Source organism: Belonocnema kinseyi, chromosome 7 (assembly GCF_010883055.1).
Source record: "Belonocnema kinseyi isolate 2016_QV_RU_SX_M_011 chromosome 7, B_treatae_v1, whole genome shotgun sequence".
NCBI lineage: Eukaryota > Metazoa > Arthropoda > Insecta > Hymenoptera > Cynipidae > Belonocnema > Belonocnema kinseyi.
This window is the reverse complement of record NC_046663.1, coordinates 96,825,987-96,845,449: the sequence shown is the minus strand read 5'-3', so window position 1 is coordinate 96,845,449 and position 19,463 is coordinate 96,825,987. Positions and strand designations below refer to the sequence as shown.

Genomic DNA, 19,463 nt, shown 5'->3' with positions numbered 1-19,463 from the left:
CCATCATGGAAATTAACTCTCACACTGTGCACGTGGTCCCACTGAACGAGTGCGCATGCATCGTTGCGTCTTTCGTTGGCCTAACTAAATAGTTTTGTTGGCTCAACATAAATTTTTTCGGGACGACAAAATAAGGCTTAACAAAATAATTTTGTGTCAAGAACCAAATATTTTGTTTGTCCAACAAAATAATTTTGTCCTAACGATCAAACTGTTGCCCTGACAACAAAATCTGCACAACAAAATTGTTTTGTTGCGAATAATAATTTTTTTTCTCAGTGTAGCGTGCCGGCGCCGGCAACATTGTTAGTTGCCGGATTTTTTCCCTTTTCCTTTTTTTTCCAACATACGAAAGGGTCTTTCACGCATTTTAGAGTACAGTCATGTAATTGAGGAGTTATTTTTGCAGTTTTCGGCTTTTGACGCGTTTAACGAAACGTTTTATGTATAAATCACACTTTATCGTCGATTTGCGACTCAAGAATTACTATTGACGTCTCGTGGGAGCGGAAGTGCACCCCTCTGTGACTGGTCACAGAACTCATTGTGGTCGCACCCCTGCCCCTTCTAACATCTCGTGGGGGCGGGAAGGCACCCCTGTTTTTGGTCACATGAATAATGTTGGCCCCTAACTCTTGCCAACGTCTTGTGGCGAGGCTAGAATGCATTCCTGTGACTAGTCACAAATAATGTCTTATATATTTTATTATACATAATCATTGCACACTCAGAAAAATGGTTGGTTGACACATCCATTTTTTATTGGTTAAGAAATAGTTGGTTAGTACATCTGATCAGAATGATAGACCATCTGAGTCCGTTGGATACGGCAACCATTTTTAAATGTAGAGCGTTAGATAGCTACCATATCATTTTATTGGCTCCTGCATCCTCTGCATAGGTGGCGCGGCCAACGAGTTGGCTAGGACAGCCAATTCGTTTGATGGATGGTTTGCAGATGTTTGCAGAAGAAACGTCATTTGTCATTTGCGAGTAGAGTTGCGTGATGTGCAGTGACAATTTTAAATAGTATTTCGTTGTTTTCAATAATCAGCAATGGACCATAACAAACCGTGGAGTTATTGAGGAAGTTGCAGTTGACCCTATTGATGAAAAATTCAAGCGTAAGTATAGCTATACGTATATTATTCATAGAATTAGAATTTACATAGGCTATGTGTGACTTTTAGAGGTTATGAGCCGCTCATTGATTGTCATAGGCATTTCAGTTTATTTTCCTTTTTCAAAAATCCCATATATTTGTTTGTTATACTTTTTAATTTTGTTTCCACTTTTGTTGTGACCAAAGTTTATTTTATCTTTGAAGAAGCGTGTTGTGACCCTAACCTCAAAATCAAAAGTTTGAATTGAGCCTGAAGCTTTTTTTTTGTTTTGCAGAAGAATTGATTGATTATGCAGCGTCAATTTGCCTTTTCAAAGAAGACGTCGATAAACTTGTGCCACAACTAGGCTCGCAACAAAATTATTAGCAGGGCTGGACCGAACTTTGGTCACTTCCAGAATGGAGATGGTATTTCATAAATGAAGTTTTTTTAAATTACTTTTGATGACAATAAGAATGTGAATTCTGTCATATTTTCTTTACTTTAAGTTAGTTTAGGCTGCGCTTACATGTCCAACTGCGGATGAATTTACTCCAGAAAAATCGTCCGGCTACTGCACACTGTCAGTAGCCGAATGAATTTACTCCAGAAAATTCATACGCCTAAAGCAAAGTGCCTATAGCCGGAGGAATTTACCCAAAGAAATTTGTCCAGATACTGATAAAATATAATTTTTATAGACTTTTTTATTGTTATGACATTAATTTATATGTATATTGTCTGGCCTATTATTTGACAGATTAAGATTGTCGCGAAAAAGACGAATTTTATTTTCGGGACGATTATTTGGTTAGAAATGTATGTATTGTGTTTTTTTTTGGTCGGAAATATTTTTTTTTTGTTAAAAGTACCACTACCCAAGTGCGAATTGCCGGAGCTGAATACACGGCTTAGCGTTGGTCCAATTTTGACAGCCAAAGGTTGGCTAAAGATATTGGGTCAATATCGGAATTTTAATCGGCCCAGTGTTGAGCCAGTACTGGCAGCCTATATTGGCTATTTATATTTGCCGACCTTCCACCGATGCTTGGCCCAGTATCGGCACTGTATTGTGCCAAGTCTTACTTTTAGTACGGGGAACCATGCTTCATGAGGATCAGCCAAAGTCTGGTCCAGTGACGGCACATTACTGGGCCAAGTGTCACTTTTACCACGGCAAACAATGTTTTATTTAAATCGGCTCAATGTTGAGCCAGTGCTGGCAGCCTATATTGGCTGTTTATATTTGCCGATTCTCCACTGATGCTTGACCCAGAATCGGCACTTTGTTTCACCAAGTCTTAGTTTTAGCACCTAATAAACAAATTTTACACGAAAGATAAAGAAAATTTATTGAAAAATTGTCAATGTTTACGATGAAATTTGTTAAGTTCTGTCATTAAAAATTGTTAATGTTTATACAAATTACATTTCCTGTCATTGCAAAAAGTTGTACAGTAGGCTACAACGGAAAAAAATGAAATATTACGCGAAGAAAAATTGTAATCGATTTAAATTATTTATTTAAAAATTAGTGTATTGATATTCCTGTTAACATTTCGTGTACTTTACATTTACACAACGTCACATAATAATAAATAATTAGAAAAAGAGAGCTTAAAATTTGGTTCTTTAACTTTTCTGAACTGCAGCTTATGAGGATGGCTTTTTCACAGAGTTTCAACTTGTCAGTTTAGCGGAGTGGTTAGCACGCCCGACTGCTAGGCGATAGATTTAGGTATATAGATGGAGGTTCGATAACCCGTAGCGCTAGACATTTTATTTGTAATATAATGTTCAAAATGTAATATATGTATTCAGTCTAAACAGGGAGACCATTAATATTTATATTCAAAGTTCTCGCAATCAATTAATATTTATTTTTTAAATATCTTTTTTGTCATATCCTTAGACCGTAGCCAGTGTTGGGCCGACAATGGCAGCCAATCCTTGGCTGCCAAGTGCAGGCCATAGTTATCATTCCGTCATTGGCGCGATAATGGCAGCTGAGCTTCGGCAATATTTTTGCCGACTATGGGCCAATGTTGGGCCGTATGTGACTTCGCACTTGGGTATGTGGTTGAAAACTTGATGTAACTTGTTGAAAAATTCGTCATTTTTGGTCAAAAAATTAATCCTCTTGGTTACAAGTTGAACTATTTGGTTGAAAATTGATATAATTTGTTTAAAAATTCGTCTTTTTTGGTAGAAAAAAAGTCATCTTTGTTAAAAACTTTTGGTTATAAATTGATGTAATTTGTTGTAAATTCATATTTTGTATAGAAATTTAATCTTTTGGTTGAAAACTCAACTATTTGCTGAGAAATGTATTTTGTTAAAAATTTGTCTTTTTGATAAAAAAATTAATCCTCTTGGTTACAAATTTAACTATTTGGTTGAAATTTGATGTAGTTTGATACAAAATTCTTCTTTTTTGGTAGAAAATAATCTTCTTTGTTAATAAATTTTGGTTAAAAATTAATGTAATTTGTTGCAAATTCATAGTTTGTATAGAAATGTAATTTTTTCGTTGAAAACTCAACTATTTGCTGAGAAATGTATTTTGTTAAAAATTCATATTTTCTGTAAAAAAATTAATCCTCTTGGTTACAAATTTTACTATTTGGTTAAAATTTGATACAAAATTCTTCTGTTTTGATAGAGAATAATCTTCTTTGTTAATAAATTTTTGTTAAAAATTAATGTAATTTGTTGCAAATTCATATTTTGTATAGAAATGTAATCTTTTCGTTGAAAACTCCACTATTTGTTGAGAAATGTATGTATTTTGTTAAAAATTCATCTTTTTGGTAAAAAAAATTAATCCTCTTGGTAACAAGTTTAACTATTTGGTTGAAAATTGATGAAATTTGTTCAAAAATTCTTATTTTTTGTTAAAAAGTAATCTTCTTTGTTTAAAAAAATCGTATGCTGTATGAATGATATGGTATTGTTTGAAATATTTAGTATATAGCACCCTATATGTATATATTTTTATAATAATAATAATAATAATAATAATAATAATAATAATGTACCAAAATAATGTTCTCGTTCTCTAAAAAATAATTTGAAAATAAATTTGTATTTTTTAAAAGAAACATTCAGCTTTTTAATTTTCTTTTTATAAAACTCCTGCAGCATATCCCATGCATCCAAATATATGGTCCCATTATCAAACAAATAAAGATGTGCGATACAATAGAAATAGATATAGCTAAATTTAGATTAGATGTTCTAACCAAGGTGATAGTAGCAGTCTCCAATATAACTGGATGAGGCACCCAAGTTATAGTATTAGCTATCCTCCTCACTTGGATGCCACAGCCAATTTTAACTTATCCAATAAAAATAGCTGTCTCAGCCAATTAATGGGATGGCGCTGCAGTATCCAACTAAATTGGATACCACATCCAATTCTCAGGTTCCACCATCCAATTATTTTTCTGAGTGAATTCAATTGAATAATGGATCGTTTACCTAGACCAGGGGTCTCCAAAGGTAGATACTGTATCTACTAGCGATCACAGATTAATAGTTTGGATCAACTCAGTTTTGACCCAGAACTGTCAAAACCCTTTATCTTATATTTTGCCGCTGGAAGCCCTTAAACTCGAGATCCTTATTTCTATTCGAAACTTCACGCTAAAATTAAGAATTATGAAATAAAATAATGAATGTTTAGTTTTCCTTACTTTAATATTGTTAAATAAAATATTCAATGCAATTGTAATTTTTTATACTCACTACTTAAATTCCTTAAAAACTGTTTTGTTTATAAATAATTCAAAATTAAATTGTTAAATTAAATTTAAAAGTAGAAAGAAAGTCACGCGTCTTTGAGTTTCTATTACGTAATATCAAAAAAAAATTAATTTTAAAGTACATAATATCCAGCAGATACACAAAATAAATCAATTACAATTTTTACGATCTGGTAATACCAACAAATTACTTTTGATTTTTGAAGTGTTTTTTGAATGAAAAAGTGTTTTCGAAAATTTAAAATTCTAAAATTTAAGCAGCTTTACCTTTGAAACATTCAATATACTCTAGAGTAGTATCAAATTAAAAATGATTTTTATTTAGAAGCGCTAATGCAATTTCAATTCCTTTGAATTTTACGTCATCAATTTTTGAAGTTTTTAATTTGTTCAATTTTCGAATTTTTATTATGAAATAATTTTATTTACAGATTGTCGATTTGAAAAAAACTCTTAAATTTTGAACGCCTTGAATTTATTTTTGACCACTTATTTTAATTATTAAAAAAAAATTATTTGGTATTATTAATGAGCGATCCCGGGTCACGCTGCAACTGTGGATTGTGGAGACCCTTGAGCTAGACTCTTAGCTTTAAGAATTATTTATTTTATAATAATTTATTGTTACCGTCACTGTAATTTTTTTGATGGTACCTATTTCTTATGCATAACCTTTTTTATGAGTTTTTCATACGACTCTGGAGAGAGTTTGCATTCGGTGACACACCCATTCAAAACCTCACACGTATCCAGCAGTCTCACTCATTTTTCATATCACTCCTAGAACATGAACAGCACCCTAACTCATTTTGAGTATCCCATTTTCGAGAATCGAGTACTGCAATTTTTCTTTTTGCAAACATGATTTTCATCAGTTTTGACCTTGAAAATTATATTTTCAGGTATTTGCATGACTGTATACGTAATTCGCTTTTATTTCGTATTTTGGACTTTGCGAAAAGCCGCCGGTAATGTAGACTCCACCTACCCGTGCAGAAATCGCCCGATTTCAAATGTAATACCGATCTGGCCCCGATCGGATTTCCCGATCTGGCCCTGATCGGTAGAACCGTGTGGCCCATACCCGGGCCAGACCGATTCCTACTGAAACGCCATCTCCATGCGCTCGAAGAACTAGTGCTGCTTGTTTTTTTCTGGTAGTGCAGTGAAATTTGTATACATAACACTCGTTTAAAATATTCTAGCAATGTTTATAAATGCATAAGGCGAGTAAGCCACGTGTTCAGAGGCACCAAACACCAGTCAGTAGACCTCGATACCTGTGCGAGAAAGATGAGTCAAATATTATTATATGATGAAATTGATTAAGTTCTTTTGTTTTCAATTATTATTAAAGAACTCAAGGTTTTTGGATTTAATGTAGAGTTAGAATCATCAAATCTATTAACAAGAAATGAATTGCAGTATGCACAAAATTGTAATGTTTTTAAATTTTAATAGTAAAATATGTGATACAGTCGATTATGTTATTGATACTTTGATTCTGTATTAATAATAAATTTAATACAGAAATACATTAAGGACAAATTTTCATGACATTCCAGCAAGAACTAGTTACTCAACTGCGCATGCATCGCATTCGGCATCTAATTGGTTTCGCGCGAAGTTTAAAATGATAAACGAAGTTTTTTTTCTTTTTTATTATAAACAGTGCAATTTCAACTTATAAAAATTTCCGTTAGGTCGAAATAAATAAATAATAATAAAAATTAATTAAATGCATATTCTGTAAATAATATTTCAAACAACCAGAAATATTTAATTCAAAAATTTTCATTTTTGTTTAAAAGTTGTTTGGTCTATATTTCTTCTTAACCGATTTACAAAAATAAAACGATCTAATAAATGATGGCGCAATTTTTTGGCAAAATATTATCTAGAACCACCTTCTTGAATTTTTCAAAAAGTAATGCAATTGACAGAAAATTGAATTTATTTGCATTAAAATGTTAATAGATCGTAAATCATATCTTATTTCCCGATGATTTTCTTTGGAAGCATTCGAAAATGTCAAGTTGTAGGGAATCTTTTTGCGAAAAACTTTTTCTAATTTGTTAAAAAGTTTCATAGGCAACATTATTTCAAGAAATTAAAATTGCTTCTTAAAATATTTCTGGTTATCATCAATTTTTTTCATACAAAACAAACCCTTTCCTCGAAACTGATACCATCCACAATAATTTTACGATTTTCAAAAGCATAATTCAATTTTTTATTCTGAAACCTTTTCTTTTCGTGCCTGTAGTACGTTAATTTTAAATTAAAATAACTTAATTTTAAAATTCAAAATATTAAGGTGGCCTTCGAAAGGAGAGGACTATTCGATAGTTTCGTGTTTACTTATATTAAAACTCCATTTGTGAAATTCATGAATGGATTATAATGAGACTCATCTTGTACCGATCGGACACCGATCGGGTTTCCCAATCGGGTGTCCCGACCTGGCCCAGACCTGGGCGTGTGTTTCATCCGCGGCCTGGCCCCGACCAGGATTCCCGATCGGGACCCGACCTGGACTGGTCTGGCTCCGATCGGGGCCAGACCGAGATTTCTGCACGGGTAGTTAAATTTTCAATAAAAAAAATGTTTATTAAAAAAAACTAATTTTCAATTAAAATAATAAATTCTGAACAAATAAAATGAATGCTTAAAAAATTAGTTGAATTTTGAATTAAAATCTATTCATTTTCACCCAAAGATGGAGTAGTAAAATTTTTCAGTTAAAAATCTATTTTTTTTTTAAATTAAACATTTTAAACTAAAATTATGGGTCTTGAAGCAATAAGATGTATCTTTAATATTATTAATTTAATATGTAAACAAGTATTTAGTATATAGAAGAATTTTCTTATTGTATGGTCTACTACTTCAGTTCAAATTTAAGTGAAGAACAAGAAAAAGCGGGAGTTTTTGTAAGACATGGGAAAGAGAGGAATTCTTTAAAAAAGGGGGGGAAATGGGCATTATAGAAATAGTGTTATAAGCCTGTATTTAAATGCTTTACATCAAAACAAAATCACTAATTTAAATTTTTTCAAGCATTTCAACAAAAATTGTATTTATACATTTATAGTTTCCATGTATGATGTCACGTTCTGCAATAAACCCTTTTGCCTATGTGACAAATCATCACCAAACGTATCCCCTACTCCCATGGAAGTATGCATTTGTGACGTTTCTTAAATCGACGACATGTAAAATTCCATAGGCAGAAATTTGGTGAAATAAGTGTTTTTTTCCATTGATTTTTTCGAAGTGAAAAGAATTGTCAATTGCAGATTGTTCCATGAGCCGAAAAATGTGCAACCCCCGCCTTTGGTACGATGACGTACTCTTTGGACGGCCCCTGAAGAATTGAATCATGTATGTCAATAAAAGCACGAAAGATTCAATCAATAATCAAACCCTTATTCGTTATTTACTCCACTTGTCTTTGAATCGCGGAGGCGCTGACCCTTATCATATCGGAGACGATGACTGGTTTGGCGGAAGTAGGCGGAAGTATGTAGGCGGGCAAGGGAAGGTCGAAGAGGAGGGTGGGCCGAGAAGAGACAAGCTCACTATATACGTGGTAGTATCGTCTCTCGAAGAAGAAACCCGTTAACCGTGCTCGTAAGAGTTTCTTCAGGTTCCTGTATTCCTGTTCAAAGAGCGGGGGCGGCTCCCGCGGAGGGCAGGCCGTCGAACTTGCGGGGCGTAACCCCGACGTGAAGAGGCGGTGCGGTATCACAGGGCATCGGATCCTCTAGATTTATTTAAAAAAGTCCTTTTCCTAAACATAAGCTCTTTAGAATCAAGAATCCTTACGTTCCAGATTCAAGAACTTGCGGAATCGCTCGCGAAATCCGGAAAAGGTCCACTATTTTTGCGTGATCGTCACTCCTAAGGTGGAGCTCGAGGTGTAGTCTTTTCTTCGATTCGAACATGGGAGCTTTCTCTTTCAAGGCACAACCCAAATATCATACTTTTATACAATATCGAGACCAATTGAAGTTGGAAGTGATGCATCTTCGAAATAATTTTCAGCTGATTCAAAAAATGTGATAATCATTATACAAATAGATCTTTTACAAAGCAAAAACGGATTCTGTGTGTGCGAGATTATTTGCTACTTCAGAGTTTTATCTGATTCAAATGTTGTTGAAATAACATTAAAACACTGTTCAGATAACTTCCTGAAAAGTTTTCAGATAACATTTTCAAAGTCATGTTTGATATATTTTAATTATATGTTTGTGCGTTATTGAGGATATTCGCGTTTTTATAAGTCAGGGTCAAAATGATTATATTTGGGTTTGAGTAGAAGGTGATACTATTAGGACCTATTGATACTATACTTGAGTCCAAAAAGAAAACGAAAGTGAGCAGGGGGGGGACTGGGCCACCGGGTAACCGGGAAAATGCTCGATGGGCCCCCGGAAAATATTTTTCTGAACACGAGACATCATGTAACGAATTATGCAATTTTGCTGTCGTTTTTATCAAATGCCTGGGGCCTTTATCTGTTTGATACTATACTCATTTCCAAGAAGAAAACGGAAGTGGGTGTATTTCATGTTCGAAAAAATGTTTTACACCTTCAGTTATAGCACTGCCCAACTTAAGACGTGTTTTTCTCGAAAAGTTCTAGAATCCTAGCACACTTGCAATAAAAAACGAAGGTCTAAAAACTAAACATTAAACTAATACTGCCCTGGCGGACCGAAGGAACCGAATGGAGCCTTTACATACAAAGTACCGGTAAAGACCCCATTGGGTCCCCATTCGGTTCCTTTTTAAAAAACTAAAAAAAAAAAACAGCAAAATCAGCTTTTAAATTGTTGAATTCAGATTCTACGTTAAAATTCCCTATAGAAGGTCACGGAATAATCGCAATAGTTTTTTTGCAACGGTAAAAAGTTTAAAAAAATATAAGACGTATAACGCCTGTTGACTGCTATACTTCAAACGCATCATCTGTAAGTAGCAGTCAACAGGCTTTATAGATCTTTTATATTATTTTAACTTTTTACCGCTGCAAAAAAAGTATTGCGATTACTTCGTGAGATTCCAATAGAAAATTTAACGTAGAATCCGAATTTCAACAGTTTAAAAGTTGATCTTGCTGTTTTTTGAGTTTTTTTAAAAAGGAACCGGATGAGGACCCAATGGGGTCTTTACGGGTACTTTGTAGAGGCTCCATTCGGTTCCTTCGGTCTGCCAGGGTAAACACTAAACATTTGCTAGAGAAAAATAGTACACATTAGTTTTATAACATTTTAATCAAAATTGAACGTTATATGACAATCCCGTGCAGAAATTCCAATATGCATCTGACCGGAAGCCGATCGAGCAGAATTTTACCCAAATCGGGCTATCTATAGATGGGGCTAGGCTCGAAATTAAATGCGATACTCGATCGGGGCATAAGCACAGCGTCTAAATAGCTAACCCATCTGGCCTCGATTGGGCCCATATTAATTTATTTTTATTATTCCTAATGAAAATGGATTTTTACATAAAATAATATTAAAATCGTATATGTCACCTCTCAAACTGAAATTTGAAAATATAAAAATAACATTATCAAATAGATCACGATATAAAAACATTAGAGCATGCAAAATTAGAAACAAAATTTTTTTAAACATTTTTTTGTGGAGCAAATGGAAAAATTCCAAAGACGTAATATAACAGCCAGTATTTGTGCTCGATAAACTATTTAAATATATTTTAAAATATATTTTTGCTTATAATTTCTAAATTCAAGTTGTTTCAATTTCTATATAACTTAAATGTAAAAATTTATTTTGAAATAAGAGGATTATAATATTGCACATAACCTTAAAGTTATTTTTACAAAAGCAACTATACTATACAATGAGTAGGTTGTATTCAGATAACGATTATATCAAATCACCTAATAATATATGAAAATAAATATTTGTATGAAGTCACTGTTGATCTAATTCGTTTTCACATTCCACACAATAAATAATACTTCTGCTTCTTTTCTTATAAATAAATAACCTCATTTCGAGGTTAGGTTGCATCTTAACATACTTGGTAAATTTACTTACTATATAGTCTTCAACACGTACCTCAGGAATATTTTGAAGTATACGATGCCTACGCACTCGTCTTGTGCTTAATTTTGGCACTTTGTTCACTTATTTTGACACTTTTTCAATTATAAATTGAAATATTTTTGACGTTTGACACTTTACATTGAAACTTGGGAGATTTAGAATCAACCCACTTTGAGCCCCGAAACTAATGGGGTGCGATCTACTGTCAAGATTGGCTGTTAAGCCGGGATCTAGAGGGGGCCAAATTTAACATCCACAAAATAGTGTGCCCAATCGGGCCCAAGTGGATAATAAAGCCAGACTGTGGGCTCACATCAAGTCACTCTATAAATTTAAAAGAAGTGCTAAATATGACCTAAATAAAGCCTATATTATAAATAAAATTACGCCCAAAAAACAGTTTCTTTGAAATAAAAGAAACTTTTCTTTGATTTATTATTATTATTATTGAACATATTATTATTATTTGTTGATGTGATTTAATTAAGTCCATTGTGCGCAACTATAGAAGCTTTTCTCAGAAATTTGATCCGCACGCTCCCTGAACGTCATAAAAATTTGAGTGCCTGCTCCAATATTGGACAATTTCGTCGAGACAAGTCCTTCTTTGACAGCATCTCTGCCCAAATACGCAAAGATGCGCGTATGTAGGTTATTTTGCGATCTAGTTAGTTATCACTCGGCGAACAGAGTTTCTACTCAAACAATTAAGAAATAGATAGGTGCGACGACTATACGACATGCCTCGTTCAGCTGCTGTGACGTCTTAATTCTTTGAAATTAGTTATAGCTGTTCAGAGGGCTGGGGACACCCGTGGGAATTCTGAGTTGAGTGTGCGAGAGAGACAGAAATATGATAAGCACGCCTCAAAGGGTGGAGCTTCTGAATGGAAAAAAAATTTTCGACAGCCAATCACAGTTGGAATATTTTCAGAATAAATGGTACACAGTAAAAAAAAGTGTTAAAAAAATTTCCTGCGAGAAAGTAATAATCAGAGGACCCTCAGCCAGGTTCATTCATTGTCTGGAAAACGGTACCCTTGCAGCGGGTGGTAGTTTGTCGAGCGGACGGTTTTTGGCCTCGCGAGACCCTCACATTGTTTGAGATTAGACACAGCGGATAAAAATCAGAATCTTGTACAATATTCATTAACTAAATTTTAATGTACTGCATTAGCCTCATTATATTATTATGAGTTAATTAAAAAAAGGTTGAAACAAATCGGTCAATATTTTCAATGTTAGTTGATCGTTGAAGCTTTATTTTCCTAACTCGTTTACCAATCCAGGCATTCCACATAATTTATTATTATTATCAATGGTTTTACATACCTATTTTTACATGCCTATTGTTTTGTAAATTTGTGAAATAATCATTACTTTTGTTATTCTTACTATAATACCGTTTTCTATGAAAAAATGTATATACCATTCGATTCAGAATTTCAAGAAACGTGCAAATTCGTTGAACGTCAGGGTTTGAAATTTTGAAAATTCTCCATTTGAATTTTCATCGGATCGAAACATTTCCTTGGGATAATTTCGAAAATAATTTCCGGGCCTATCATTATTATTTCACAATTAGAGAGTAAGATTGCAATAGAAAACACTTTTTTTGTAGTATTTTGAGAAATTTGAGGAGTTATTTCTCGGCTACTAATGATAAACAACTTTTCGTAAATAAATATGAAAAAAAACAGAGATCAACGAAGTATGTGCATGGAGTAAATTAAAGGCAAGTAACTAATAATCTTGACGGAAGTTGCAAAAATTTGCTAAAAATACTTCTCTGACGTTCAACGGATTTGCACGTTTCGTGAAATTCTGAATCGATTAGTATATACTTTTAGGAGTCACTTTTTTCATAAAAAAATGATATTATATTAACAATAAACTTGGTCAAAGTTACCCTACTTTGGAAGAATTATTTCTCGGCTCGTAATGATTATTTCACAAATTTACAACATTAATAACATCTATTGACTTTTCATCTGCAACTATATGTACCTATCTAAACAAATTACTTTAATAAATATGAAAAAACAGAGGTGAAGAAAGTATCTGCACGGAGTAAATTGAAGGCAAGTAACTACCAATCTTGACGGAAGTTGCATAAATTTGCTAAAAATACTTCTCTGACGTTCAACGGATTTGCAGGTTTCGTGAAATTCTGAATCGATTGATGTATACTTTTAGGATTCACTTTTTTCATTAAAAAAATGTTATTATACTAACAATAACCTGTCAGTTACCCTACTTTTGAAGAATTATTGTATTTCATTTTTATGAAAAAAATGAGTCCTAAAATTATATATCATTCGACTCAGAATTTTAAGAAACGTTCAAATCCGTTGAACGTCAGAGAAGTATTTTTAGAAATTTTTTTTTGAAACTTGAAATTTTGTTCATTTCATTAGAGAATCAAGAGAAAATTCAGAAATTAATCTAAGAAGGTTTTCTTGAGATTGGTGCCAGATGTGAAACACAGTTAGCGTAGTCATTGTGAACTTCGTGGCTTAGGGCCCAGCTGCTATCCGGCTTGAGGTAAGGGGCATGCAGTGAGTACAACAGCGTGGGCCTGCCTAAAGATCTCCGTAAAATTTGGCCGCTATGATCGGTAGATGCTGGCCTTATTAAATTTACTCCATGCAGACACTTCGTTAAACTCTGTTTTTTCTTATTTATTTAAGAAAATTTGTTTAGATAGGTACATACACTTGTAGATGAAAAGTCAATAGATGTTATTAATGTTGTAAATTTGTGAAATAAGCATTACGAGCCGAGAAATTAGTCTTCAAAAGTAGGGTAACTTTGACTAAGCTTATTGTTAATTTAAAAAATGTGTATTGCAATTTCAAAACACTATAGACATAGATCATTCTTTTCTGAATGCAGAAATACCATATAAGTCATATTTTTCATTGTACTTTCGAAGAAAATAGAGTTCAACGATGACCTTACAAAAGCTCATGTCCCCAGCCCTCTTCAGAGGTCTAAAAGCTAGACCATGAGAGCTAAAGGCTAAAGCAAGCCTCATTGTCTTCTTATTTAGAGCCCAAATCTTGCTGCCTCAGATCGAAGACCAAGTGGAGTTTGTTTTTAGTACAAAAGACTGAAGGTTAGCCATAATTGTGTTTTGAACTGAAGACCCTAATTGGCTCTTTTTAAGGCATAATTATTGTTAAATTTTAGACATCAGCTTAATTTAAGGCACACAGTAAAAAAAAAGGATCAATTTTGTTGCAGAGCATTTTGCTCGAGATCATAATGATTTTCCATTCGGATCAATTTGATCTCATTTTTTGGTTCATTTGTCAGACTAAACAAAATGGCTGCCAATTATTGGTGCCGGTGTTATAACAACATAACCTAAAAATGGTATCTAACTGCACGCAAGTAACAACTACACTTAACAGGTAATATTTTCTGATATCAGCTTGACGTCATACATGATCCCGAATCAGATCATTATGTTCTCAAGAATCGATCATTCTTTTCGGCTGATGAAAATGCTCTTGAATTCTGTATCATTTTTGTTGCATTTAAAAAACAAGACCATCATAGAAGTCAGACTTTTTTTCTGTGAAGTACTCTTTTTCCTGTGTGAAATCAAAATAGTTTAGTGAAAATGAAAGGTAGTTAAATGACATTTATGCATGAAAAATGATATCATGCAAGTGTCCACTTGGCTCTTTTTGCAGGCTTGGACCCGATGGTCGAAATTTTTGATGACACTCACAAATGAAATGGGTTCAACGGCCTCAATTTCAGCCCGGATGTTATTTTTTAGGTGTTCAATTGTTCGCAGGGCATTGACACACACTTTGCTTTTCAAATAACCACAAAGGAAAAAATCCAATGGGGTCAAATCGCATTATCTTGGTGGCCAATTCACGTAGAAATTCCTGTAAATTATACGATCGCCCAACTTATAGCGCATTCGTTTATCCTGCACTCTGGTGTACTCCAAGAGCACTCCGATCGCTCCTTCTTACTTCGGCTTACTTCTTAATTCTCCCTCCGACTTGCTTCGGTGCAGATCGGAGTGCATCAGAGTGCAGGATACCCGAATACGCTATTAGTCGCCAATAATAACACAGGCCCACAAAAAAAGTTGTCTGCTCGAGACAAGTGATGAGGCTACCTTTATGGATTGTTGAGCCGCTGATTCCGATTATGGCCTCAGAATTTGTCCTACACGTCTCAGTTTTCCCCAAGATGCGAAAAGTAGGGGAAAGCCTAGGGATTTTCTAACCACACAGGCCATACAAAAAAATTGTCTGCACGAGACAAGTGACTACTATCGGCGAAAAAATTCGAGTCCTCTGGATTTGACGTTGAATAAGTATGTGAAGAAAAAATGGCATGTTAATGAAAAAGGTCTGATTTTAAAGGTGCAAATGTTGTGCGTTAATGAGCCGAAAAGTAATATTCCAAACAATTATTTCTAGCTTCACTGTAAAAAATTTCGGGAATTTTCCCAATCATTTTGTAGTGAAAATTTCCGAATTTTGTAGGGAAAACATTTTTTCTGAAAAATAGGCAATTTTCCCTAATTTTCAGCAAAATTTCGGAATGAACAGGGAATTTTCCCGAAAAATCAGGAATAATTCGGAATATTGTTATACTTTTATTCTGAAAATTATTTTTCATGAAGAGTAAGGTATGATTTTGGTATAATTTCACCCTGTAAGTCATATAATTGTTGACAATTATGGTCATTTATAACTAATGTTATTGCATTTCATTTTTATTATTTATGTTCAGATATTATTTTACTGTATTTTTTTACTTTTCTTCTTGTTAAATATGTTGCATCAATAAATTGATGCTATCATTAGTTAAACTATAGTTCTAAAAGACTATATAGCCGACTACATTAACCATTGTAGCAATTCATCTCTCTTGCACTCTCTCTCTCTCTCTCTCTCTGTTTCTCTAGTATATACAGATATACATAGCAACAGCCGTCCGATATACCCGAAGGGTTTTCAAACCTTAAGTTGAGGGTGAAAATGACTGACGGTATGAATGACTAAAAATTTTCCAGGATACTGATAGACAATTGAAACTGAAATCTGTATCCTTCAGGTCAGTTACCTTCGACCCTTTTGACAGAACAGTTCTCCGTTTTTAAGTGAGTTGTGAGTGAAGTGTTTTGAAGGAGCCTTGAGTTTTAGAGTCATGACGTCCGTCAGTAAAAGCACAAAGTAAAAACCTGCACCAAAATTTTAAGGTAAGTCTATTAATTAATTTAAAAAAAATAAATTTTGATGTCTGTTTTCGAAAAGTTTCCATTTTCCAGCTCATTCAAGGAACATTTAAAATACTGCATTTTCTTTACATTCCCATTGAAAACACGCAGCTGACGCAACCGAAATTATTTTCTCAGCTTTATGAGAAGGCACGGTGATACGGACATTGTCTTCACTAATTACTTTTGAGCTTAAGTCTGCAAGGCCGCTACTTATTATATTTTGTCTTAAGGCGTGAGGTTCACCCTTTAGAACTACCTTAGGACCGAAAAAATTTAAGATTGACCAATTGTACTTCAAACATTATGTTTGTTGCAGGATGCTTTTAAAAATCAATTCTCTTCAGGGAACTAAAAGAGGAAGAAAAAGAAAATATGAGAGAGCTGAAGAAACTACGCCTGTCATGAAACTCATGGAAAAGATAGTTAAATTTCAACTATTTGCCTAAATATTTCTCTGAAATAATTACTTAATTAATTTATTGTGATTAATGTCAATATACTTGACTAAAATATAATAATGTGAGAAAAAAATCTATATTAATTTCAAAAAAACCCAAAACACACGGCCAAAAATTTCGAAACTTCCGAAATTTTCCCTATAAAAAGTTAGGGAAAGTTCCATAAAATTGGGGAAAATTTCCAAAACTTCCGAAATTTTCCCTAAAAAATGTTAGGGAAAATTCCTTAAAATTGGGAAAAATTCCCGAAACTTCCGAAATTTTCCCTACAAAGTGTTAGGGAAAATTCCCTAAAACTGGAAAAAATGACCGAAATTGTCCCTACAAAATGTTATTGAAAATTCCCAAAAATTTGGGAAAATTCCCGAAGATTTTCCGAAATTTTTCCTGCGGAATGTTAGGGAAAATTTCCGAAATGTTAGGGTTATTAGCTTCCGAAAATTTTCGGGAAAATTCCTGAAAATTTTTTTACAGTGTTACAGATCTGAAAATCTGATGAAAAGTAAGGAAATTTGATAGCTTTTAAAAACAGTGAACTTTGAAGCATAGTTTTTTATTGAAAAAATAATAGGAGAAATCTGAAAAAATTCAGGTTGGTACATTACACATTTCTGAACAGATTGCCGTCGAAAAATTTACAAAATATAAATAATTGTTCGTTTTTTAAGAATAAATATGTGAGCGCACTATCTTTAGCTCTAATGAAAATAATGAAGTGATTTAAATTGTATATAGTTAGTTGAACTATCTGTAATAATTTACAATTTGAAGGAAGTATGTGCTTCTTGTTGTCTTCGTACAAATTGCGATATTTAAAGTCAGTTTTTTATATAGGAAAGCAAGTGCGAGAGCCCAGCGTGGTGTCGTTTTTTCAGGGGATCGGCCTCGGTTTTCCTCAATACAGGGAAAGGGTTTGAAGGCCAGAGTGAGGCTCGGAGGCACAAGTTGGGTAGGTCGGATTGAGGAAACCCCAGGACGATCCCCTGAAAAAACGGCACCACGCTGAGCTCTCGCACTTGCTTTCCTATATAAAAAACTGACTTCAAATATCGCAATTTGTACGAAGACAATAAGAAGCACATACTTCCTTCAAATTGTAAATTATTACAGATAGTTCAACAAACTACCTCCAATTTAAATCATTTCCTTATCTTTATTAGAACTGAAGATCAAAGTTCAATGTTTTTAAAAGCTATCAAATTTCCTCACTTTTCATCGTATTTTCAGATCTGTAAGCTACAAATAATTTTTTAAAATATTACTTTTCGGCTCATTAACGTACAAAATTTGCACCTTTAAAATGATACCTCTTTCATTAACCTATTATTTTTTCTTCACATACTCATTCAACGCCAAAGCCAGAAGACTCGAATTTTCTCGCCGATAGTAGGCTAACCTTATGGATTTTGAGCCGCTCATTTCCACATCTGGCCTAACAATTTATCTTGCACGTCTCTGTTTCCCTCTATATGCAGAAAATAAGGAAAACCCTAGGTATAATTTGCTCATTATTTTGAGAATACCATTATTCTAGGTATTACCATTATACTAGGGTAATTCTAGGAAAATTGAACGTCTTTCTCAGATTATATAGATTTATACGGGAAAAAATATAAAAATTAATATCCTTTACAGTTTTGCGTTCGAAACCAGTCACTTGTCTTGTGCAGACAAATTTTTTTAAGTGAGTCTGTGTGAACAGAAATTCCCTAGGCTTTTCTCTACACTTTGCATCTAAAGAGAAAATGGAACAAGCCTGAAAAATTTGGTGTTCAAATTTAGATTTAGCACGCAAATCTGCAAAGGATATGGCAATTTTTGCGGCTGTACAAATCTATATAAAATGAGAAAGACCTCCAATTTCCCTAGAGTGACCCAAGCTAGGGGAAACACAAGGCACACTAAAAAATTTCTGCGTACAAATTAAGTCTCTATAAGTCGCGACACATAAGTATATAAGATCATGTTTCTATTTTCGCGCATACTAGTACCCCTGCAGAAATTTCAAAAGGGCTCTATTGGAGCCCTGACTAGTTTTCCCTACATCTAGTCGGGTGCGAGAGGGGAAAACTAATAGGGCCCCATCTGCAACGTAACGCTGGGGCTACGGGGGCCCTACTAGATGTTCTAGTAGGTTTCTAGTGGGGTCAGTCCGCCTTCAATTCAATTAAAGAGACGCTGCGGGTCTGCTGCAGGGCACTGTCACGCTACTGGCAGCCAGTTCTTTTATTCGTTCATCATCATACGACTGTGTACGATCCGAATATCATTTATGTTTTCAAAAATTAAAATTTTATTTAAACATTTTAGGTAATTTTAACACCCAATACTGCTATACTCTAACGATATGACAAAAAAGGTATCTAAAAAATAAATATTAATTAATTGAGAGCATTTTTACTCTAAATATTAATGGTCCTGTTTAGAGTGAATACATATATTTCATTTCTAAACATTATATTACAAATAAAATTTCTGATTCTACGGGAGAGCATTATTTCTTATACAAGGGACGATGGAAACAATTCATGAATATGAGGAACACCGTTGTGAACCAGTTGCAGTTGAGAAATTTGAAAAATAATAAAAATTGTTGCTTAAAAGTACAAAAATGTGCAACTATATTATCTTCAGTTCTAATACACATATTAAAGCGATTCAAACTGCAAAATGTAATGGATAGGCTCTGTATTTGTCTTCAATCACACGGAAGGACGTGTTATTCTTATTTTTTGTGATAATCGTGATATTTTTAGAAATTTTTTTTGTTGGAAAACAAATGGCAGAAAGCA

General features: G+C 33.7%; 1 protein-coding gene across 1 annotated transcript in view; it reads right to left on the bottom strand.

Annotated features, from left to right (window-relative positions):
• The window catches only part of LOC117176571, a 41,931-nt gene that overhangs the window by 8,543 nt on the left and 13,925 nt on the right, over nt 1-19,463 (bottom strand). The window lies entirely within an intron of this gene.